This window comes from Scylla paramamosain, chromosome 1 (genome assembly GCF_035594125.1).
Source record: "Scylla paramamosain isolate STU-SP2022 chromosome 1, ASM3559412v1, whole genome shotgun sequence".
Taxonomy (NCBI): Eukaryota; Metazoa; Arthropoda; class Malacostraca; order Decapoda; family Portunidae; genus Scylla; species Scylla paramamosain.
In genome coordinates, this window is record NC_087151.1 from 38,733,973 (window position 1) to 38,758,000 (window position 24,028).

At 43.5% G+C, this 24,028-nt stretch overlaps 1 protein-coding gene across 4 annotated transcripts in view; it reads right to left on the reverse strand.

Annotated features, from left to right (window-relative positions):
* The window catches only part of LOC135105229 (uncharacterized), a 141,249-nt gene that overhangs the window by 52,712 nt on the left and 64,509 nt on the right, over nt 1-24,028 (reverse strand). For all 4 annotated transcript variants that reach the window (XM_064013412.1, XM_064013421.1, XM_064013402.1 and 1 more), the window contains one exon: nt 11,558-11,626. The gene's annotated coding sequence lies outside the window, so the exon portion shown is untranslated. The remainder of the gene's footprint in view (nt 1-11,557; nt 11,627-24,028) is intronic.

Sequence of the window (24,028 nt, forward strand, 5' to 3'; positions counted from 1 at the left end):
ACGCATATTTTCTCTTTAGTCTTGAGAGAGGAAAACAACACGTCAACAGAGAGAGAGAGAGAGAGAGAGAGAGAGAGAGAGAGAGAGAGAGAGAGAGAGAGAGAGAGAGAGAGAGAGAGAGAGAGAGAGAGAGAGTATATATGGAAGAGTTGGGAGAAGGAAAAGAGGTGAGGTAAGGCTACGTAGGGAAGGGGAAAAAAGGAAAAAAAGGGAAGAAGGGAAGAGGAAATTGACGGCAAGAAGTGGCTGGTGCTTCAGAAAATTTGATTCCGGAAGGAGTGATAATGATGGTGATGATGATGACGAGAGGAGGAGGAGGAGGAGGAGGAGGAGGAGGAGGAGGAGGAGGAGGATGAAAAGGAGGATGAGGAGAACGCGGAAGAGGACGAGGAAGAGATGGTGATGAGGAAAATGAGGAGGAAAAAGAAGACGAAGAAGTGGTGACGAGAAGGTGTATGAAGAATAAGATGAGAAGGAATGAGAAAGAGAACGACAATGAAGAAAAGAAGGAGGACGAAGAGGATAGCGATGACGACGACGAGAAGGAGTAAAGGGAGGACAAAGACAAGGAAGATGATTAGGAGAAGGAGCAAGATCTGAAAAGAGGAGAACGAAGAAAAGGAAAAAAAAAACGAAAAAAAAAGAAAAAAAGCTACAAACATAAAAGTAGAAAATGAGTGAGTGAGAAGGAGAGGAGAAATAATAAATGAATAAAAGGAGATGAAGGAAACGTGAATAGTAGGCAGAGGTAACAAAAATAAACGTAAAGAAAGAAAGAGAGAGAAAAAAAAGACGGGAAAAGATAGAGGAGGAAAAGGAGCAAGGGGTGATGAAGGAGAAATGAAATGAGGAAAAAATAAGACCAGAAGAGAAGATGCGGTGCGATATGAGAGAGAGAGAGAGAGAGAGAGAGAGAGAGAGAGAGAGAGAGAGAGAGAGAGAGAGAGAGAGAGAGAGAGAGAGAGAGAGAGAGAGAGAGAGAGAGAGAGAGAGAGAGAGAGAGAGAGAGAGAGAGAGAGAGAGAGAGAGAGAGAGACGTGACTCAGCAAGTAATGAGGAGTGGCAAGTAAAAGACGAACCGTGATAGTGACGGAGACTGATTGTGACGATTAATAATGAAAGAAGGAGAAGAAAAACACAGAGAGTAGATTGAAGTTAATAAAAGAAGAGAGAGTGAAGGACGAAAAGGAAATTGAAATATAAACGACAAAGAAGAATGTAAGTCTGACTTTAGGAAAATAGGAAAAGAAAACATGAATGAATTTTGAATCCGAAAAATAAAAAAAATAGAAAGTAGGATAGACTTAATAATGGAAAAAAACTTACAAAGACACAGACCTAACTTAATAGAAAGAAAAGGAAAGATAAGTTAATTCTGAAACAAGGGCAATAATAAAAAGAATATAGAAGTTAAATAAAGTTTAACAAAAACAAGAAAAGACCTAAAAAAACATATTTTTAAAAAATCTATTAAAATTCAAATGAAAATTATAGACGAAAAGAAAAAAAAAAAGAACGTCTTAATTTAAAAACCAAAATGAAATGAAATACATGAAAAGTAAAACGAAACTAAATAGACAAAGAAAAAACAACAAAAAAAACGAAAACAAATAACAACATTGCAAACAAAATAAACTAAAAAAAAGAAAAAAAGAGAGATAAAAAGTGCAAAAATCTTACCAAGAAAAAATAATCTTACCTACGAAAAAGAAAAAAAAGATCATGTGTCAGTTTTCAGAAAGAAACAGAAAAAAAAAAAAGATCAAAACTTTATGAACGTTAACGTGGAGTAATTGACCATAACACAAACTGATCTTGATGTGAGATGTTGGTGGAAAGTGAATGGTAAATGCGAAGTGGTAGTAGTAGTGGTGGTGGTAGTAGTGGTGGTGGTGGTGGTGGTGGTGGTGGTTGAGGGTGGTGATGGTGGTGGAGGTAGTGGTTGAAGGTAGTGGTGGTGGTGGTTGTAAGATTTATGGAAGGGAACGAGGAAGATGATGACGAAGTAAATTATGTTAAAGCAAAAGAAGGGAGAGAAAAAGAGAGGGAGAGATAGAGAGGAGAAGGGGAGCGAGAGCGAGAGAGAGAGAGAGAGAGAGAGAGAGAGAGAGAGAGAGAGAGAGAGAGAGAGAGAGAGAGAGAGAGAGAGAGAGAGAGAGAGAGAGAGAGAGATGGGTGGAGGGGAAAAACAGAGATAAATATTGGATCAGGGCGCAGAGAGAGAGAGAGAGAGAGAGAGAGAGAGAGAGAGAGAGAGAGAGAGAGAGAGAGAGAGAGAGAGAGAGAGAGAGAGAGAGAGAGGAAAGGGTTAAGGGGAGGAAGGACCACTTGCCACGTTTAGCAGTTTCGTTGGCAGCGTTTCTCCTTCCTACACCTCCTCCTCCTCCGTCCCCTCCCGTCCTCTCCCTCTCTCTCCCTTCGCCCATCTCCCCTCGAAGTTAAGAGGCGAATTCCCCAACTGACGCCAAATTTTTCTTGCGAGCCTTAAACCTCATTCGCAGACACTCTCCTCCTCTTACAGTCTTTTCAGGTCACGTCTTTTTTCATCTCTAAGTCAAAACAACAGGGAATTCTCGAAACAACATTCTCTCTCTCTTTCTCTCTCTCATCTCTTTCATCCCTCCCTTCGTTCCTCCAAGCTCCTCCTCCTGCTCCTTTTCCTTTTCCTCTTCCTCTTTCCTCTCCGTCTCAAAGCAGCTCACAAGTCCCAGAAGCATTAGTAGCCCGAGGGGTGAAAACACGGCCGTCCGCCAGAAGCAGACTAATTCTGTTTGTTTTGGTGTCGGCCGGGCGGGAAGGGAGAAGGAGAGTGTGGGAGAGAGAGAGCAGGAAGGGAAACAGGGAGTGTCAATTCTTCATCTTCCATCACCAGTGTTGCCGCATCTCAATGGATCATGCAGCATCTCCTCTCCTGGTCTCAAATTATCCTTCTTCTTCTTCTCTTCCTTCTCGTTCGCTTCTTCTCCAAGGCTTCAGGTTATGAGAGGGCAGAGAGGGAGTCACATTCGCGGCGCCCTTTGTGTCCACCTCCTGCCTCAGTGGACCCTGTGGTCTTGCCAGCTTCATCTTGCGCCGCCTCCCCGCCACTTCGAGTTCCCAGCTCATCACTCACGCTCGGACCGTAAGGGGAAAAAAGGGGTTTATATATAAAGGAGAATCGCTGGAAACTTTCAGAACCGCATCTCCGTCCAGGTTTCAGAACAGCTCTAATTGCTTCGTGCCTTAAGCTCCCACCCGGACCTCTTGGCCTGTCTTTTTTTGCTTCTATTCTTCCCCAACCTTCAGGCACAGGCTTATCCTCCCCCCCCCCCTCTCTCTCTCTCTCTCTCTCTCTCTCCCTATTTTTCTCCTCCTCCTCCTCCTCCTTCTCTTCCTCCTCTTCCTCCTCCTCCTTCTCCTCCTTCTGCTTCTGAGGAGCCTTCTGCTATGCTGTCCTGTCTCTCTTCACTGTAGCTAGTTAGAAGTAGTTACCAAACAGCCTTGCAAGGACCAAAATTTCTGTTGCTGTTTGGCTTTCCTTTGTATTCCTTTGTATTCTCCTCCTCCTTCTCCTCCTCCTCCTCTTCTTCTTCTTCTTCTTCTTCTTCTTCTTCTTCCCCCTCTTCTTCTTCTCTTCTTCTTCTCCTCCTCCTTCTCCTTCTTCTTGTGCTCTGTTTATCCTCTAGACTCTAATTTCTCATTGTCTCTATTTCTCCAGTTTCACTTCTTCCATCCGGCTTCCTTTCACTTCATCATGTTTTCCTTTTCCTCCTCCTCTTCCTACTCGTCTTCATTCTGTTATTTTTCTCTTTTCCTCTTTTTCCTCTTCCTCGTGTTTTTCGTCTTTAAACGCCCTCTTCCATCGACTGCTTTTACTAAACCTAATCTCTCTTCTCCTCCTCCTCCTCCTCCTCCTCCTCCTCCGAGAAAAATTGAAATGAAAAATGTATCGTATGGTACTCTGTGACATTTCCCCTCGCTAGCCGTCGCCTCCTCCTCCTCCTCTTTCAAACCCCCAGCCTCAGCCACAGCCTCTTCCTGATTCGCGTCCCTCCATCTTCGTCGCAGCGATGGAAGGTGATGTGAAGGCCCCCTAAAACCCCTCCTTTATTATCTTTCCTCCCTCTTTCCTTCCCACCAGCCACGCGCCGCCTGACCCTCGCCGCCGCCAGCCAGCTATGCGCGTGGACACCCAGCCTGACTAAGCTCTCTTTAGGGGCTGTGAACGTGAAGCAAAAAAAAAGGAAAAGATGAGCCGGAAGGTTCGTCTGGGAGCGCAGGACAACGAAACCAGCTATTATAACCAGGAGAAGTGGAGGCGTGAGGGAGGAAGAGAGAAGAGAAGAGGAGGAGGAGAAAGGAGATGAGTACTGGGGTAGGAGGAGGAGGCCAGGAGGAAGAGGAGGAGGAGGAGGAGGAGGAGGAGGACAGTGCTGGAGAGGCTCGTGAAGGTGTTCAATATTGAGATTTTACGAGAGTTTAGCAGCACAAAACAGGCGGCGAAATTATCCTTTCTCTCCCTCCCTCCTCTCACTCCCTCATTCTCTTCACCACCGACCCGAGGAGGAACAGGCGAGGGAACAAACACTTGGCGGCTGGAGGCGAGGGAGCAGAGTGAGGGGATGAGTGGATGGCATAGCAGGCCGATGGAATGGATAGGGAGGGTAAGTATAGATGAGGTGAACGGGAACGAGAGGAAAGAGATGAGGAGACGAGATGTTGGGGAAGGTGAAAGACCTGGAGATAGAATGATAAACAGGGGAGTGAATGAAAGGCAAGGAGACGGGGCAACACACGGGGAGGAGAGGAAACGAGTATATATGGAAGAGTGTGAGGAGTGTGACAGAGCGAGGGAGAGTGAACGAGGAAGGAAAGCCTCGAGGCGCCAATAGAAGGGGAACACCAAACGCGTCAGGGAGTATATAGGTTCGAGATACGAGTAGGTTCCCCATAGGCACACCGAACAGGAGATAAAATATTATGATGGCAACCTTTATTTCGGGACGGGCGTCACTTAATGGGTTTTTCTTTCTATTGGTTTGCAGAGCTCGCTCGGCCTCCAGAGAGATCTATTATCATCAAGCTCCAGGCAAGGGAAGGGAGGGAGGTGAAAGAGGAGGCGCGGAGGCAACTATGTGACTGTAAGAAGCGAAGGTCTAAGTGGTTCCCTGGCGGTGTTCTCTCAAGGCGCAGGAGCAAAAGGGGCACCCCGAAGGGGGCCACTGAGGAGAGCACGCACTTCAAGAGACCAAAGTTTTCGTAACAACAACTAATTAATCTAAGCCAAAGGTACCGGCTCCAGCGAGCCAGCTAACCACTCAGTCAGCTAACCAGCCAGCCAGCCAGCCAGCCAGCCAGCCAGCCAGCCAGCCAGCCAACTAGTCAGCCAGCCACTCAATCAGCTAGCCTACCAGCCAGCCAGCCAGCCAACCAGCCAGCCGACCAGCCAGCCAACCAGCCAGCCGACCAACCAGCCAACTAGTCAGCCAGCCACTCAGTCAGCTAGCTTGTCAGCCAGCCAGCCAGCCAGCAAGCCGGCCAGCCAACCAGACAGCCAGTCAGCCGACCAGCCAGCCAACTAGTCAGCTAGCCACTTAGTCAGCTAGCCTGTCAGCCAGCCAGCCAGCCGGACCGTCAGCCACTCAGCCAGACCATCAGTCACTCAACCAGTCAGCCAGCCAACCAACTAGCCACCCAGTCAGCCAGATAGTTAGCCATTTACCTTCGCAGCCAACAAAATAGCCAACTAGGTAATAAGCCACCCAGCCACCTAGAAAACTAACCAATTAGAGCTCCATAGAAACCTAATCCATAAAAATCGTCATCGTTCTCTTAAACATTTCACCTCACACACACACACACACACACACACACACACACACACACACACACACACATGCGTAGTACATCACGATTTCCATAATCTTAATAAGGATATGGTGCCGTGAATAGGTTTGAGGGTCTATTCATTAGTGTCACTGAAAGGCGAAGGAAGAAAACTCTGAATAGGTCCAGGGAGGCGAGGCGAAGTGGAGGATGAATGGACAGCGCGCGGAGGAACTTGAGAGACTGGAGGAGGAGAAGGAAGACGAAGAGGAGGAGGCTGAGTGTGGGCCAGAGGAACGCTTGTGGTTATCTACAATACCTGTAATTAACCGGAGCTGCATCATCATCATCATCACCATCATCATTACTATTGCTTGTGATGAATGCTCGACAAATGTGACTTGTGAGGAAGCAAACACTCCTTTTTATTTTTCTTTATTAGTAGATGAATTCCCGGACGAGTGGGATGATCACGAATTTGCAATGCCATTCATGAGGCAGAGTTTGAGAATCTCTGGTGGCGTACGAAAAAAAAAAAAGCTTGGATTTCTGATTGGTAATAAAAAAAAAAATTTCTTGTCTATGTAAAGAAAAGACAAAGCGTAAGAAAAACACAAATAAATACAAAATAAAGGAGGAAATGAATAAATAATAGAATATATAAAGGAGAAATAGAAAATTATACAAAGAATGAAAAAGACAAAAACAAATAAACACAGCAACTTCCTTACTCCCCTGTGTCCCTCGTCCACGACCACACAGTATCTCGATATCAACACCTGCCGGGACGAGACCACCACGCCCCTCAGCTGCTGGAGCGACACGCCGCCAAGCGCTTCGCGGGCCTCTCGGTCAGTGGGTCACGCATCCAGCTGCCAGCGCCAGGTCAGCGAAGCGGCCCCGGCAACGTGCCTCACCACCTGAAGGGCTGACTCAGACTCATGAATCATGACCATTCACTAGGAATACCCGTGAATCCTTCCCTCAGGAGCCTCCCTCGCTTGCATCCCACGTCAGTCCCTCCTTGATTACCTGCTTCTTCCTCCTCCCCTCCCCCTCTTTCCCCTCTCTCCTCCCGCTTACCTTCCCTCAGGCAGCACGGAGTTCTATTGTAAAAAGTTGGGCAAAGATTCCTCGATCATACCAATAAAGAAATGCCTGTGAGTGCTTCGGGTTTTCCTCTTTATGCAATTCCGTGACTCTGGAACTTCTTGCTTGAGTCTGGTGGTCCTACATATTCCCGTGACTTGAGCTGCGATTAAAGCAGAGTATCAAGACGCCTCCAGGAATAAGTTGGCCAGCCCGATTGGAACCAGTTTTCTATTGATTTTTTTCTTTTGTGGGGGAACCTTAATTAAGAGCCATATATTTCACAAAGTTTCCTCGAAAAGTTTTATTAGTCTCTTGGTTTCGCAGCGGTTTCTTTCAAACTCTAATTGGTAAGCGAGATTGATTTGCATCTAATGTAAGGACTTTTTTTTTTTTTTTTTTAAGAGAAAGGGACAATTTTCAATCTGGATATTTTACCATTGACATTTATTCTTCGTCACTTAACGTCTGTTACGACAAAAGGCTACGCGATGATTAATACCGTTTTTGTAGACCTTGGCACACTGTAAGCCACCTCTCTGCATTGTATAGTCATAGTCAGTAACGTAACTTTCCACAGGTACTTCCACTGGTCTGCGTTTTCTCTCATCCTTTGGCCTTAACATCTGGTGATATTCTCCTTACAGACTAAACAACTGAGAGATTCAAAACAGATCACAGGACTAAGACTGAGAAAAGACAATGGATACAGTGGAAGAGAATGCAGAAGATTACTCGCCTTTTGGCCGGGACAGTAGCAAGGGAGCTCCGCGCCTTGACCCAGCACAAGGCAAGGCAGCGTGCACGCCTCATCCGGGACACTGACGTCACCGCCCGCCGCCCTCAGTATCGGTCTTGCCTCCGCCCAGTCACCCACTCACCCTCTGCTCACCGCCCGCCGCCCACCTCCCTCCTACCAGAACCTTCCCGCCGCCCACGCAGCCTCCAAACACTCTAAAACCACAATAATCATCCACCCAGTCAACCAATTCCTCTTCCATGCAGAACCTACAGCCCATCCACTTAATCCCGTCCGCAAACCATCCAATCCAAGCCGAAGTTTCACCACACAACCCCAGTCGACACACCACACACCCCCTGACATCCCCTCCACTCTGTCAGCCTCCAGTGTCTCCCTCCCGGCCTACCCGCCGCGCCAGCCGCCTCCCCCTGCCCATGACGGCGGGGACACATCAGTACCACGGGGGAGGCGCCTCGTGATCAATACGGCACCAGCCTGGCCATGGCACGTCCTTAACACAACATGGTGACACTCCCCGTGGCATTCACAACACGTGGCGGAGGTACACACGTCTGTCACATACATATTTGCATACAATATAGAGTATATCAGAAGTAGATTTATACGTCGTTAAAGGCGCTCGTATACATGATGAGATATATTAGAACATAAGAAGAGGAGGAAAAAAGAAAACAAAAGGAAAGCTACGAGAAGCCATCAAGCCTACACGTGGCAATTCTCTTATAAAAGCTTACTATTTCCACCTACTCGTATCATCCTTGTCCTCAAATTTGTCTGATCTTCACAATGCATAGACATTATACATACACGAGGCAGCACCTCTACGTAGCACAACCACAATACACACTGGATATACAAATCACATAAGAGTTATAAACACACACACACACACACACACACACACACACACACACACACACACACACAAGGACATGTCATATAAAAGAACAGAAACACAAAGAAGAAAAGATAAAAAAAAAAAATTCACGCAACATATAGCAAACGTACACATGAAGACATACACACACACACACACACACACACACACACACACACACACACACACACACACACACACCACTTAACAGACGTACACAAACAAACACGCTCATGTCGGTACAGTTCCAGCAGCGGGCACACGTGACACACCTGCACAATACACAACACAATGGGTCGTCTGCCGCCACAGATAAAAGTGTTGTAAAAAATGAGTTAGAGAGAGAGAGAGAGAGAGAGAGAGAGAGAGAGAGAGAGAGAGAGAGAGAGAGAGAGAGAGAGAGAGAGAGAGAGAGAGAGAGAGAGAGAGAGAGAGAGAGAGCCTACACACTCCTGTTTCACCATCACTTCCAAAAATTCCACTGGGACATGATTACAATGTGCATTTGCATGATATGAGATCAAACATTAAAAATTTCAGCCGCCGAAAATAGCAAAGACTAATTTCGTTCCTCGTTAAGAATGCTACTGAAAAAGCCGGAATTTCCATTACCATCAGCACACGTCACACAAAAACGCAGTGTTGGATGCGGTATTTCCCGCGGCCCGACCCCTGAGAGACTAAAAGCGGCGCGTTCTTCTCAGTGAGCGATCAGGAGCGGTGATGAAATGCTGTACTGTACACCCCCCATCTTTGTAACGGGATCACTATAATAATGAGAGGCGTTTCAGGATTGCTTTTTTAGCAGTAAGTTTGCCCGATGAGAAAGATGTTTGTGATTCCTTTTGGTTATGTCTCAATTCACTTAGAGACCAAAGGCGGTGATTAAATGCTGTACTATTCACATTAAACTTTTGTAACGGGATCACTATACCAATGAGTTGTGCTTCACTTTACTTAGTGGCGCTTCACTCTACTTAGCGTCAATTAAAAGCGGATGACAGTGCTGCGCTGTTGATATTCAGCCTTCGTAACGGGATCACTAAAGTTGCATTTCAGGTTTGATTTAAGGTAATGTAAATTTGTCTAAGTAGAAGAGTGCTTTTATTTAGTTAGATACTCGTATGTCTCTAATTCACTTAGCGTCCATAAAAGGATGAGAGAGAGAGAGAGAGAGAGAGAGAGAGAGAGAGAGAGAGAGAGAGAGAGAGAGAGAGAGAGAGAGAGAGAGAGAGAGAGAGAGAGAGAGAGAGAGAGAGGCCTGTCTGTTCTAGTGAATTTATTAGATTGAACGTTATCATTTAAATGGTTCTTGTATCAATTAAATATGAGTGGTAGTCGTAAATGATTGAGTGATTGGTGTATTGCAACAACGAGGTCAGGTGGCGCAATCCTGAATGCATTAATGGGAATAGCTGAGTGTGTGTGTGTGTGTGTGTGTGTGTGTGTGTGTGTGTGTGTGATCACCTGGCAATGGATTTCTATTCAATCTCATTACTATTTTTTTTCTTTTTACTCTATTTTTCTCACATTTTCATTCAGTCTTAGCACATTTTCTTACTACCTTCGTATTTTTCCATACCAAGGTTCACGTTAAGAAAGCTCAGATAACATACAGGTGATTAAAAAGTTGAAGATAAATTTTAACTCACAAAACATTTCTCATTGAATCTCAGTGCTATTTTTTTACTCCCTTCGTATTTTTCTATGCCACTGTATATGCGTTAGTAGGATTCATATAACTTACATTTGACAGCATATATTTATTTAATCTCAGTAATGTTCCTTACTCCCTTCATATTTTCTGTGCTATCATTCACATTAAGAAGATTCAGATAAAATTATTCCCCTTTTGTTCAGGAAGTAATCAGTGACTTAATTATATTCATACACCTGAACGAACATGTGAGGGAGAGAACGAAACTCTTGAAACACTTAATAGCTTTTCATTGCCATTTGCCAACAATTCGCTTCATGTCAATACTCATGGGGCAAAACCGAAAAAAATGATGAATTTGGTGAACGTATCCACTTAATAAATGTCACAATTCATCCGAACAAAACCAGGAAGATACTGAGTTTACTGAGTTAGGTTTTGCTGATTCTGTTGAGCGTATTTGTTTTTCACTGTAGTATCTATCATTGCATGTGTGGAATGTATAATATTCTTGAGTGTAGTAATGTTCAGTTTGTTTGGTGTATTTGGTAGTGAGTGTTGTGTATCTGAATCAGCTGATTGTGTGTATTACTGAGTTAAGGGTTGACTGTTTGTTGAGTACGTATGCTTTTCAGTGCAGTGCTGTGAAGTTTGTTTAGCATATCTATTGGTGAGTGTGTTGTGGTTGAACCAGTTTAGTGCATTTCTTCTTGACTGTGGCATTCAAGGAGGTGAATTAAATGTAATGGGCAGGACGTGGATAAGATGAAGAGGGGATGATAAGTGATAAGAAGTGAATGATAAACCTCCTTAGAAGCGAGTGCTTGCTTAGTGTACTACATGAACCTCCCCTCGACCTCATACACACAAACCTCCGTCAGGGATACTGGATGTGGTATGAGTAATGGGTGTGTGGATAAGATGAGGAGGTAATAAGATGTGGATGATAAACCCCCTTGGAAGCACTGAGCATTCTTTTATGTAAGAGTGGAACTGACCAAGGGCAACAACAACAATAAAAAAAAAAGGTCAACTATGCCAGTCCCTAAAGAAGACAGCCCGAAAGCAAATCCAGTATCATGTGCAACATATACTCTGAAATTCCCTGCCTGCTTGTGTGTTTCCTCTTACCTTTGACTTGAACTGATCCAAGAGGGAGAGGTTTCAAGACTTCTAAGATTTTAGGTAATCCTTTTCTGACTATACTCTTTAGGGACTAACACCTTCAGTGGGTCTATGAAATATGACTTCATTGTTGCTGTAGGCCAGAACTCATCTTACATAGAAAAAAAAGAAAAAAAGAAAAAGAAGAAAAGCACTCTCCCGCCAATACCTCTACACAGGTCCTTCCGTCAGATATACTCACCCAGGCCGATGACGGGAAGGATGTACCAAAACATCTCTCGGGCGGGCTGGGGCTGCTCCGGGGTGACATCTGGCGGGGAAAAAAGACACGGAGTTAGTGGTGCGGGTGGAGGGCAATGACCACCTAATATTGACCTGACGCGAGGGGGAGGAAAGAACCCAAGTTTTATGATTTGTTTAGGTGGGTACGGACAGAGAACTAGATGGAGGGATGATGTAAGGACACGTATTCTTAAACGGTGTGCTCTCTCATTTGGGCCATTTTCAAAGGCCACAGAGGTGTTTACCTGCGTTCTCATGTGTTTTCTATTTGATAGAGCAGAGTCTTTGCTAATTTATCACTAATAGCACAAAAAAAAAAAACCTTGAAAACACCTCCGTAACTTTCAATAAAGCCTGTTAAAATCAGTGGGGATAAGGCATCAATGTTTGAGAATATCATCCATAAAGTTTTGCATGGCTGTTCCGCTGCCAGGAATAGAGGGACAGGTAATAAAGACAAGTGAAAAATGTTTGGTTGTGAAATCTAAAGGGTAAGATATCAACTGTGAAGTCTTTAATAATGAAAGAAAGAAATTTTGTATAGTTGTTGCGCTGCCTTGAATGGAGGGACAGTTGGTAGAAAGTAATGAAGAATATTAGTAGACTGTGGAATCTGAGGGATAAAAGATTAATTGTGGATTTATCTCGCTATAAAAAAGGGAGAAAAGAGATTATGTATACATGTTGTTGCGTTGCCTGCAATTGATGAACAATTAATATAAAATGAAAGAAAAATGTTAGACTGTGAAAACTGAGAGGTAAAAAACAACTGTGGATTTATCTCTTTCCCCCCCCAAAAAAAAAAGGAACTAAGAGACTATCTATAGTAAAAAAGAAGAGACTGGAAGAGATTAAGAGAGGGAAGAAAAGAAGGAAATTTATATTTCAGATATGGTAAAATAACTTTTCTGTCACGCTGAACGCACACACGAAACTCATCTTATATTTTGAACTCATCTATGTTATTTTGCTTCCAATAATTTACTTTAAAAAATAAGAAAAAGATCAGTACAGTCAATCAATAAAAAAAACACTGCAACTCCTTGTATTTTATCACGACTATCCTGATCCTGACTGACTGATTGACTGACTGACTAACTGAATGACTGAGTGACTGGTTAATTGACTGACTGTCTAACTGAGTGACTGGTTGACTGACTAACTAACTAGCTGAGTGCCTGGTTGACTAACTAATTGACTAACTGAGTGACTGGTTGAATGACTAACTCAGTGACTGGTTGACTGACTGACTGTCTGAGTGACTGGTTGACTGACTGACTGTCTGAGTGACTGGTTGACTGACTGACTGTCTAACTGAGTGACTGGTTGACTGACTAACTGACTAACTGAATGACTGGTTGACTGGTTGACTGACTGACTGTCTAACTGAGTGACTGGTTGACTGATTGACTAATTGCTTGATTGACTGACAAACTGACCAATCAATCCCTATTTAAAATGCAGGAAAAGTAATATATATAGTGGTTTGAGACTTCACTGTGCAGTAATTCAATACTAAAACCTGTGCAGTCTTCTTACAATCACGTACATGAAAGAAAAAGGAAATTAAATGAAGAAATCTCCCTAACTGCACCCATTATGATGTTTAGAGATGGCTGCAAAATAAAAAGAAACGTCTCTGTGTGGATTAAGGAACAATGTGGCAAAAAAAAAAAAGTGAAAGAGTTTTAATGGAGACCGGAGTGTGAGTGAGGCAGCAGCAGGAAATCATAAACACGCGAAGGTAAAGCGAGTGACGATAAAAGAAAGAGAGAGAAGAAATAACAGCTTCATCCACACGAATACCTGCAGAGAGAGAGAGAGAGAGAGAGAGAGAGAGAGAGAGAGAGAGAGAGAGTCAACTTTCACACTTACAGCAGAACATCTTTCCATTCACCTCATCATGATAATCTGGATCGACATAACAAGGCAGGTAAAAACAGGTAAGACTGGGATACGAGAGAACTCTTAGTGTTGTAAGAGTGACAAGAAAAAAAAAAAAAAACTCGTCCTTGTAACTCTCAAGCAATGTCACCTTTCCTTTTCTTCTTTCCTTTCCCTTCCTCTCTCTCCCTTTCAACTTTACCTTCCTTTCCCTGTTTCATATTTCTATTACTCTTTTTTTTTCCTTTCCTCACCCATGTTTATATCCTTTCCTCTCCCTCCTCCCACTTACTCCCTCTCTCATTCGTTCTCATTCTTTCTGTGCGTCCCTCCCTCCCATCCTATTCCTCCTTTGTTTCTTTACTCTCCACTGTTTACCTCCTTTCTTCTCCCTCTCCCTTCACTCTCTCTCTCTCTCTCTCTCTCTCTCTCTCTCTCTCTCTCTCTCTCTCTCTCTCTCTCTCTCTCTCTCTCTCTCTCTCTCTACCTTTGCTCATATCCCCTCCATTCCTTCCTTTCCCTTTCTCACCCTCTTGTGTTTATCTCCTTTCCTCTCCTTTTCCCGTCACTTCCCCCCCTCTCTCTCTCTACCTTTGCTCATATCCCCTCCCTTCCCTTTTTTCCCTTTCTCACCTTCCCTTGTTTACCTCCTTTCCTCTCCCTGGCCCCCGTCACTCCCTCTCTCATTCCCTCCCATTCTTTCTCCCCGCCCCTCCCCTTGCCCCGCCCTCTCTGTTAAAGGGGCCCGCTTGGCTGGTCCCGGGGTGGCTAATTTGTGAGCACCTTCAGGACTTGCCGGAGTTTAATCCTCAACCATTGGCGGGAGGAAAATGTAACAGCGAAATTAAATTCCCTTTATAGTTCCGACTCCCTTCGGCGCCGACCCTCCGGAGCCAGGCAGGACTCGCCGCCGCCGCCGCCACCGCCTTCGCCGAGCTGTCCTTCAGTAAACACTTTTTTTTATTACTCTTATTCCATCTTCAGTTACATTTTTTTCCTTCTCGCTGGCTTCTTAGTTTCTTGAACTCCGTATCATTATTATCGTTGGTGGAAGAGTGAAGACGAGTTGAAAAGAAGGTATTAGTGAATATAGCTATTCTCTTTGAACTACGTCACTACTACAGTCATTCCTTCCTCGGTTGTAATTTTTCTTCTCACAGACTCCTTAGTGTCTGTAATTACTTACTAATTATCATTATTGTTGCTGGATGGGTGATGACGAGTTGAAAAGAACGCATTATTGTTATCTTTGACCTAATTCCTTCGGTAAAGGTGTCTTGGATTCATTCCTTAATTAGTTCTTGTTTTTTCTTTCACTTCTTTCCTTGAATTCCTTAGTATTATTATTGTTGCTGGAAGGGTGAGGAAAAGTTGAAAAGAAATCATTATTATATATATTGTCTTTGAACTAAGTCATCACTACATTCATTCCTTTCTCATTTGCAAATTTTTACTCACTGACTTTTTAGTTTCTTGAATCCTTTATTATTATCACTGTAGCTGGAAGAGTAGAGTTGAAGAGAAGATATTATTGTACGTTTTGGCTTTGAACTACGTAATTCTTTTAATAAAACCGTCTTATCATTTCTTTTCTTATTAACGTCTTAATTTCTTGAAGCCATTATCATTATTACTAAAGCAGAAAGGGTGAAGATGTGCTGAGAAGGAAGCATGATTAAACGTATGACTTTTAAGGTAACTCCTAAACTAAAACCGTTTCGTATTCCTCCTTCATTCATTACCTCACTGAAGTCGTCCTCTCCTGAATCCTTTCTTATTATCATGAAAGGAAGAAAGAGAAAAGAAGACAATTATACAGTGGCCTGAACAAAGACTATTATATTGTCCTGGAACTTAGGGCCAGATTATGACGTAAACATTCCCACTCCAATCACAACATGCAAGGAACAATCGCCACTACGGCTTTCTGAATAAGTGCTACAGTTTTCAACACGACAAGGTTCTTCAGGGAATGAGTTGTTAAAAAATGCGGCCTTACTCATTTACTTCTCCCTCCATTACCATTTTTCTTTCCTGTTCACTTCCTCCTTTGTTCCTCGAATCCTTTATCGTCATTACAATTGGAATAGTGATGACGTGTTTTAGGGGAAGGAGGGTTACACATATCAGATTGAGATTTTTAGTCTGTCAATATTTTTTTTCTGCATTGAGCATTTCTTCTGTAAAAAAAAAAGTTGTGTGCATTAGAATTTCTTTGTTCTAAAAAAAATAAAATCGTATGTAAAACATTTGTTGCATTAGATTTCTTGTCTTCTAAGTATTTTCTTCTCTTATGTTATTTATTACAATTATTTCTTCATCCGCAACCAATTTCACTTCTTTATACCGATGAAAAGCACTTCTTTATACCGATGAAAGCACTTTTCCTTTACTTATCTTTCATATTAAAACCTTCATTTTCTAAACTCTTTTCCTCCTCTTTAAACATTTCTCCATTGCAATCACTCCCTCATTTACAAACTCTTCGCTCTATGAAAGCACATTTTAACTTATCTATTGCACTAAAACCTTTTTACATTTTTTCCATCCTTTATGATATTTTTCTGTTGCAATCACTCCCTCATCCGCAAACACTTCTATCCGTATCACGCACACTCGTTCGTTTCTTAACACTGCTTCACCACACACACTCCTACCTCTTTCCTTCCCTCCTACCTTCCTTCCTTCCTTCCTTTCTTTTTCCTTCCTTTCTTCCTTCCTTCCTTCTTTCCTTCCTTCCTCACAGTCATAGTGCGTCGTATGCGAGGTGAGTCACGAGGTTCTTTCCCGCGCGAGTCTTAGGAGCGAGGTCTTCCATCTTTATTATCATCTGGAATCCCTTAAAATGAAGCCAATAATGTTCCTTCTCCGCCTCGACTATTGGCTCACTCGTCTGTGTGTTTTGTGTGTCTGCGGTAGTCCAGCCACGCCTCGCCACCTTCGCTAGCTGGTTGTCAGTTTCTTTCTTTCCGTCACTCCCTCGTTTTTACTTTAATAGTCATAACCTTTTCACTATTATTCAGCACATCTTTCCTTCATCATCTGAGGCATTTCTTCTTGTTCTACACCCACCTCCAAACATTATACTGTTTACAAGTTGCCAATGCATTCTTTCAATCACCTTCTTTCTTGCGGATGATAAAGATTTCATACATTATCTTTAGTGCTGTGAATGATTACATATCGCAGTGAAAGGAAAGCTACTGAAGACTTCAAGGTGCTTGTACGATTCTGCACATAGTTTAATAAGGACTCCACTGTCAGAAAAAAAAAAAAAAACACCTATGAGAACCCATGTTATCATATCTGTAGTCTTTGAAAAATTCTGCACATAGTTTAATAAGGACTCCACTGTCAGAAAAAAAAAACCACCTATGAGAACCCATGTTATCATATCTGTAGTCTTTGAAAAATAATCATTAAGAGAGACCAGAACGTTTAAGAATACCTTAGTTGTATCCGTAACCCACTCACTTGCTCTCCTATATAGATCGCGTCACGGCCACACCTTCATTAATGTATACTTGATGTAATCTATGTAGCACCCTTGATCCTTAAGTGTCATATACACCTACACATATCATATTATGCACACCGTTACGCTCTCCCTCCCCTGTCCCACACACACAGGATTGTTCACCTCACACTGCAAAACTACGCAAAGGAGCACAAAGGAAGAGCAAACAACAGCGGATCTTTTAGTTCTATGAGAGAGAGAGAGAGAGAGAGTGAGAGAGAGAGAGGAGAGGAGAGAGAGAGGAGAGAGAGAGAGAGAGAGAGAGAGAGAGAGAGAGAGAGAGAGAGAGAGAGAGAGAGAGACGTAGGGACAATACAAGGAATCTAATTTACTCTGCCTTTTACTCTTCTTTCTACTCTTATGTAACTCTCACGATCTCCTCGACACACACACACACACACACACACACACACACACACACACACACACGGGTCGCCAAGTGGTCCTCCGTCACTCTGCTCTCTAATAACGGATTAATTGATGGACTAACTTGGCGAGCAGTCAGTTAGTTTACGGAATCAGTTCATAGCAAGTTCCGCCGCAGTTCATTCACAGTCAATCAACACACACAAGTCCCGCGTAGTCAGTTCATACTCCCACACACAGGCAGTCAATTCTCTCAGTCAATACCTAAGCGCTCAGTCAATTTCATATCACAAGAGGCTGAGATTTCTTGGGTTCAAAGTCTTTTCTGATATCAAAGGAAAGGAAAATATGTAAAAAATGTTCTCGGGCATAAACATAAATTCTTTCTTGCTTCAATATACGATCCAGTCCTTGCCAGAAGCCAATTTTTCTTATCAGGACGCCTTGCATTCTCGTACACACCAATAATTCCAACGTGAAAAGAAATCTATCACGACGAAATAAAATGAAAAAAAAAAAAAAAAACGAATAATTTCTCACAATCCGTGTCACAAAGAACGAAAATAAGTGAAAATAAAGATAAATGAAGCGAAAAGATAAAACAAAAACGAAAAACGGTAAAACAAATGGAAAATAATGGTAGCACTGATGTAAGTGAATGAAACAAAAGATAGAAAAAAAAATTAGAATTGAATAAAAAAACTTGAATGAATAAAAAAAATGCATTGGCAGACAAATAAGATAAAAATATATGCTCTTTAGAAGAAGAAGAAGAAGAAAAAAAAAACTTCATGCCATTTAACCCTTTTGACTACCACTTGGTACACCTTTCCCTAATTACCAATCACTCTGAGACATCTTTACTTGTTCTACAGCCACATCCAATCTTCGAAGTGGGAAGAAATTGCAAAATGTATTCTTTTCCACTGCTTACTTTCTTGCAGATGCTTATAAAGACTTCGGGCATTGTTTCTGGCGCTGCTAATTGTTTCGTGTCGCAGTGAAAGGGTTAAAGTTTGCCCTCTCGCACAAAAACAAATAAACAAAACAAAACAAGAGCAAATCAAGGTAAATAATATAAATAGATGACTAAATAACCAAAACATAATTAACCATCACACACACACACACACACACACACACACACACACACACACACACACACACACACACACACACACACACACACACACACACACACACACACACACACACGAACTTCTCACAAAGAAAAAAAACTTCCTTTTTAAGACCTACTCTCGCTCACGCCAAAAAATCAAATCCGTCCTTGCCAAAAAAAAAAAAAAAGAAAGAAGACGAAGACTCTCTCTCTCTCCTCGCCAAACTTAAACTCGTGCCTTACAATGAAAAAAAAAAGGAAAGAAATTAGAGAGAGAAAGGAGAGAGAAAAACAGACCGAGAAGAAAACAGTAAGTCGTGGATGGAAAAAGCAATCCGTCCCAGCTACACGAACCGACTCAGTGTTACGGGAGATGAAGGGGACGCAAAATTAACCGTATTCTCGACCAGGACTCTTGCGTGTTTCCTTTCCCGAGACCCTGAGAGAGAGAGAGAGAGAGAGAGAGAAGAGAGAGAGAGAGAGAGGAGAGAGAGAGAGAGAGAGACAGTCCTTCCCCTTCCTCTTCATCCTCACTAGTACTCTTCATACCTCCGTCCCTCCTTTCCTCTCTTCACTTCTCTCCTCCACTCTTCCCTCCATGACTCCCTCTGTCCTTCCCTTTCCTCCAGTAGAACCTAAAGAACCATGTGTTTTGTTTTGGGTAAGGGAGGAAGAGGAGGAGGAGGATGAGGAGAGGAGAGGGACAGGAGCAAGGAAGGAAGGAAGAGGAGAGAGAGAGAGAGATGGAAGGAGGGGGAGGGAGGGATGGAAATTGTTGGCAGGACAGAGGTTTCTCCTTCACTGCGACGGGATGGGGGGAGGGAGGTAAGAAAAAAAGGAAGAATAGAAAAGAAAGGAATCAAAGAAGGACGAGGAGGGCAGGAGGAAGGAAGAGAAGGAAGTGGAGGGGAAGCTTGTGATATGTGGGACAAAGGGAGAAGAGAAGTGGAAGGGGATAAGGAAAAGTGGATAAAGCATAGCAGAGAGAAAGAGAGAGAGAGAGAGAGAGAGAGAGAGAGAGAGAGAGAGAGAGAGAGAGAGAGAGAGAGAGAGAGAGAGAGAGAGAGAGAGAGAGAGAGAGAGAACCAATCCAGACTCAAGAGATTGACAATACATTTCTATTAACTTTTCTGGAGCAACAAAAAAGAAAGAGAGAGAAAAAAAAAAACATACAATGACACGACAGCGAGAGAGCGAGAGCGAGAGAGAGAGAGAGAGAGAGAGAGAGAGAGAGAGAGAGAGAGAGAGAGAGAGAGAGAGAGAGAGAGAGAGAGAGAGAGCATGAACAGGAAGTGCAACAAATATTAGGATGAAGTGATAATAAATTGAATATAAAGAGAAGAAAAAACTAAAAATCTAAAGAAGAAAGAAAAAAAATACAATAGAGGAGAGCTGGAGGAAAAAAAGAGGAGGAAAAAGAAACGGAGGAGGAGGAGGAGGAGGAGGAGGAGGAGGAGGAGGAGGAAATGAAAGAAAAGGGGACGGTAAAGAAAGGAAACAGGAGAGGAAATGTGAGTGAGAGGAAGAAGTGAGGGAATGACAGAGAGAGAGAGAGAGAGAGAGAGAGAGAGAGAGAGAGAGAGAGAGAGAGAGAGAGAGAGAGAGAGAGAGAGAGAGAGAGAGAGAGAGAGAGAGAGAGAGAGAGAGAGAGAGAGAGAGAGAGATTGTAAAGAAAAGTTTCGAAACAATACATAATAACTAATGACAAAATGAATCCGATCGAGAGAGAAAATTGTAAAAGAGAAAACAGACTCAATTGGAACTCGTGGAGAGAGAGAGAGAGAGAGAGAGAGAGAGAGAGAGAGAGAGAGAGAGAGAGAGAGAGAGAGAGAGAGAGAGAGAGAGAGAGAGAGAGAGAGAGAGAGAGAGAGAGAGAGAGAGAGAGAGAGAGAGAGAGAGAGAGAGGAGTACATGATAGAGTTTGGTGAAAAAGATAAAGATGGAAGCTAGAAAAAAAAAAAAAGTTAAGGAGAGGAAGGAAAAGAAAGAAGAAACAGAAGAATACGAAGAGGGAAAAAAAGGGGGAACGGAAAAAGAAGAAGAGGGACTAAGAGAGGTGTGGAAGTGGAAGAAGAAACTTGAGAGAAAATTGAAGAGATAGAGAGGCGAAGAAAAGTGGTAAGGAAGGGAGGGGAGGAAAAGAGAGAAAGAGAGATCGTGAGGGTTACAGGATGGAAGGAAGGATGGAAGGAAGGAAGGAAGGAAGGAAGGAAGAAAGGAAGGAAAAGCGAAAGAAGAAACTCGTGAGAAAATTGGAGAGAGAGTAAGAGAAGGGAAGAGTGTTAAGGGGAAAAGAGAGAAAGAGAGGTAGTGAAGGATAAAAAAGAAAGAAGAAAGGAAAGAAGGAAGGAAGGAAGGAAAACCCGCCTGATTTACCTCTCTGGAAGCTGTCATTTAATTTGGTTACAGTGACCATTGTCTCTTGATAACTGAACAAACAGCTTCTCTATCTCTTCTTCCCCTCTTTTCCTTCTTCCGCCTCCCTATATCTTCCTTTCCTCCTTCCCTTTCTCCTTCTTCCTCCTTCCCATCTTCCCCTTCCTTTCCTTCTTTAGCTTCTCTTTATCTCTTCCTTCCCTTCTTTCCTTTGCTTCCCATCTTCATTCTTTCCTTCTTTCTCCTTCCTATCTCTTCCTTCTCTTCTTCCTTCTTCCATTTTCCCGCCTCCCTCCTTCCTTCCTTCCTTCCCTTTCTTTCCTTTTCCTTCCCTTCTTCCTCCTCCCCATCTCTTCCTTCCCTCCATCCCTTTTCTTCCTTTCTTTCTCCTTTTCTTTCCTTCCCTTGTTCCTCCTCCTCTCTCTTTTTTTCCCTCCTTTCCTTTTCTTCCCTTTTCTCTCCTCCCTATCTCTTCCTTTCCTTTTTCTCCTTTACTTCCCCTTCCTTCTTCCTCCTTCCCCTTCTTTATCAACATGTATTCTATAATCCTCTGTCAGTCGATCTCTCTTTTATTTTTATTTTATTTTTTTTGTCTATTTTATTTGTTTATTTTTGTCTATTTTTATTTTATTTGTCTATATTTATGTCTATTTCTGAGTATGTCAGTTTAGCCATGTCTTAAATTTTATATTTCTATTTTTATCTTCTTGTTTGTCTGTCTGTTTGTGTGTGTGTGTGTGTGTGTGTGTGTGTGTGTGTGTGTGTGTGTGTGTGTGTGTGTGTGTGCATGTATGTGTGTGTGTGTGTGTTCCTGTCTGTCTATCTGTCTGTCTGTCTATATTCCTATGTTTCTCTTTCTTTGTCAACTGTAAAATCTCTCTCTCTCTCTCTCTCTCTCTCTCTCTCTCTCTCTCTCTCTCTCTCTCTCTCTCTCTCTCTCTCTCTCTCTCTCTTTCGCCGCTCCGCAGCCGTCTGGTGGCCGCGACAATAATGAGAGGCAGGAACACACTGCAGCTTTACTCCCGTTTCTCTTGGTCGCATTTACATACAATTTGCCTCCAGCGTGTCGGCCGTAAAGTCAGACGGATTATCGTAATTCAGTTAACCTCGTCTCGGTTTCTTCCTCCCCCTTCTTTGTCTGTCTCTCTAACGGCGTGTTTGTCTTTGTCCCTCTAAGCGCGTCTTCCTGTCTGTTCCTGTCACTGTGTGTGTGTGTGTGTGTGTGTGTGTGTGTGTATGTGTGTGTGTGTGTGTGTGTGTGTGTGTGTGTGTGTGTGTGTGTGTGTGTGTGTGTGTGTGTGTGTGTGTTTTGTTTTTATTCGTTCATCTTTTTATTTGTTTGTTGGTTTCTGTCTGCCTATCTATCTGCTTGTCTCTATATCTCTCTGCTCCCCCCTTCACTCTCTCTCTCTCTCTCTCTCTCTCTCTCTCTCTCTCTCTCTCTCTCTCTCTCTCTCTCTCTCTCTCTTCTCAGTAATGGCAACTCAACTCGGAGTCTGTGTCCCGAAGTCATTTTCATTTTCCCGAGGCCGTGACGACGCCATCCATCAGGGACTCTCATCGCCAGGCTGCACACACTCCCGCCAACACTCATCTTCCCCGGTAATGCTCGCCAACTTGCGCCCCACAAGAAATACTGGCCGGGAGAAAAATTATTCCCGCCGAGAACGCCGCTGGTCGCACCTAACACAGTGTAGCGGCCAAGTAGGTATAAAAGTGCTGTTAGACTTATGGACGTGAATGGAGGAGGGGTAGTAACTCTTCCCTCGCTCGGTTTGGGAAGAGAAGAGGCGGAGGAATGAGTGAGTGAGAATAAAAAAGTGATATTGATTAGCTTCCGCGCTCTCCTTCCTGATTGGGTGATTAGGCAGGGCTTGTGACGCTGAGGTGGACGCTCGTGCAGCCTTCCAGTGTCACTCCCAAAGCCTGACACCTGCATGACGACCCTCACGTGCATGGATTCATATGAAACACTACACGAGAGCCAATACCACCGCACGAAGGCCGCAGGACGCTGTAAGATATGTCTCGCTCAGAAAAGAACTGTCGCCCGCAAATTGAGGAGTGGAGGTAAAAATATAATGGAAACCGTGATTTGTGGCCAGGTGAGGTGGACTGGAGACACGCTTCCTGGCAGGTGCATGAGGCAGGGCGCGCCAGTGCGGGAGGGACGACCCAGTACTGCATGATCACCGGGGGCACAGAACCGAGCTGAATTCTTTAATATGACCAAAACACAGTGATGAGGAGACATGAGAATAGACACACGATCAGCTGGTGACGGACATTTGAAGAGAGGAGGATAAGGGAATCTACATCTAGTCCGTGAGTCTTCAAGTGGCGGTTTAGAATCTCCTGTAATTTGATTAAGTTTTGGTGGCAACATATTTAGCGAGACTTTTTTCTTCTTCTTCCCCTGACTTGGGTCCATAATATGTAGAAAGAGTACGGAAATCAATTAATTTGTACACAAAACGCGTATATGAAACCCACCAGCATCACTACTGGCAAGGGGAATGTAGATATAACACATGGAGGGCTCATAGGAACAGGCACGCTTGAGTAGAGAGCAGACCAAGGGTGGAGGCGAGCAGCGGGCCCGGGACTTGGCCCAAGAAGAGTGACCGCCCTGCCACGCCGCGCCGGACCCAGCTGGCCACCGTGACTCGTCCCCCTGGCGCCGTAAACACTTCCTGCCCTGCGCCACCGAGAGTAAGAGGAAGAGAAGGAACACAAGGAGTAACAAAGGAAAAGCAAAAAAGCAGTATATCTGTTGACCTTTACGAGATTATTTGTGATGAGGTGTACTACCTAAATTAAATGAGGTAGGACTGTAGAGAGAGAGAGAGAGAGAGAGAGAGAGAGAGAGAGAGAGAGAGAGAGAGAGAGAGAGAGAGAGAGAGAGAGAGAGAGAGAGAGAGAGATGAAAGAAAAGAGGAAGCGAAGGGACATAATGGCTTACAAAGGAAGAGGAAAAAACCAGTATACCTGTTGACCCTTACGAGGCTGATGAGTTGCGCTATCTAAAGTGAGTGGATTGTAAAGGAGAGAAAAATGATGAAAAGAATGAGGAGGGAGAGAAGGAGAGGGATAGCAAGGATTACGAGAGAAGGAGGGAGATAAGAAGGATTACGACAGTAGCAACAACGAAGATAAGTTTGTGTGTA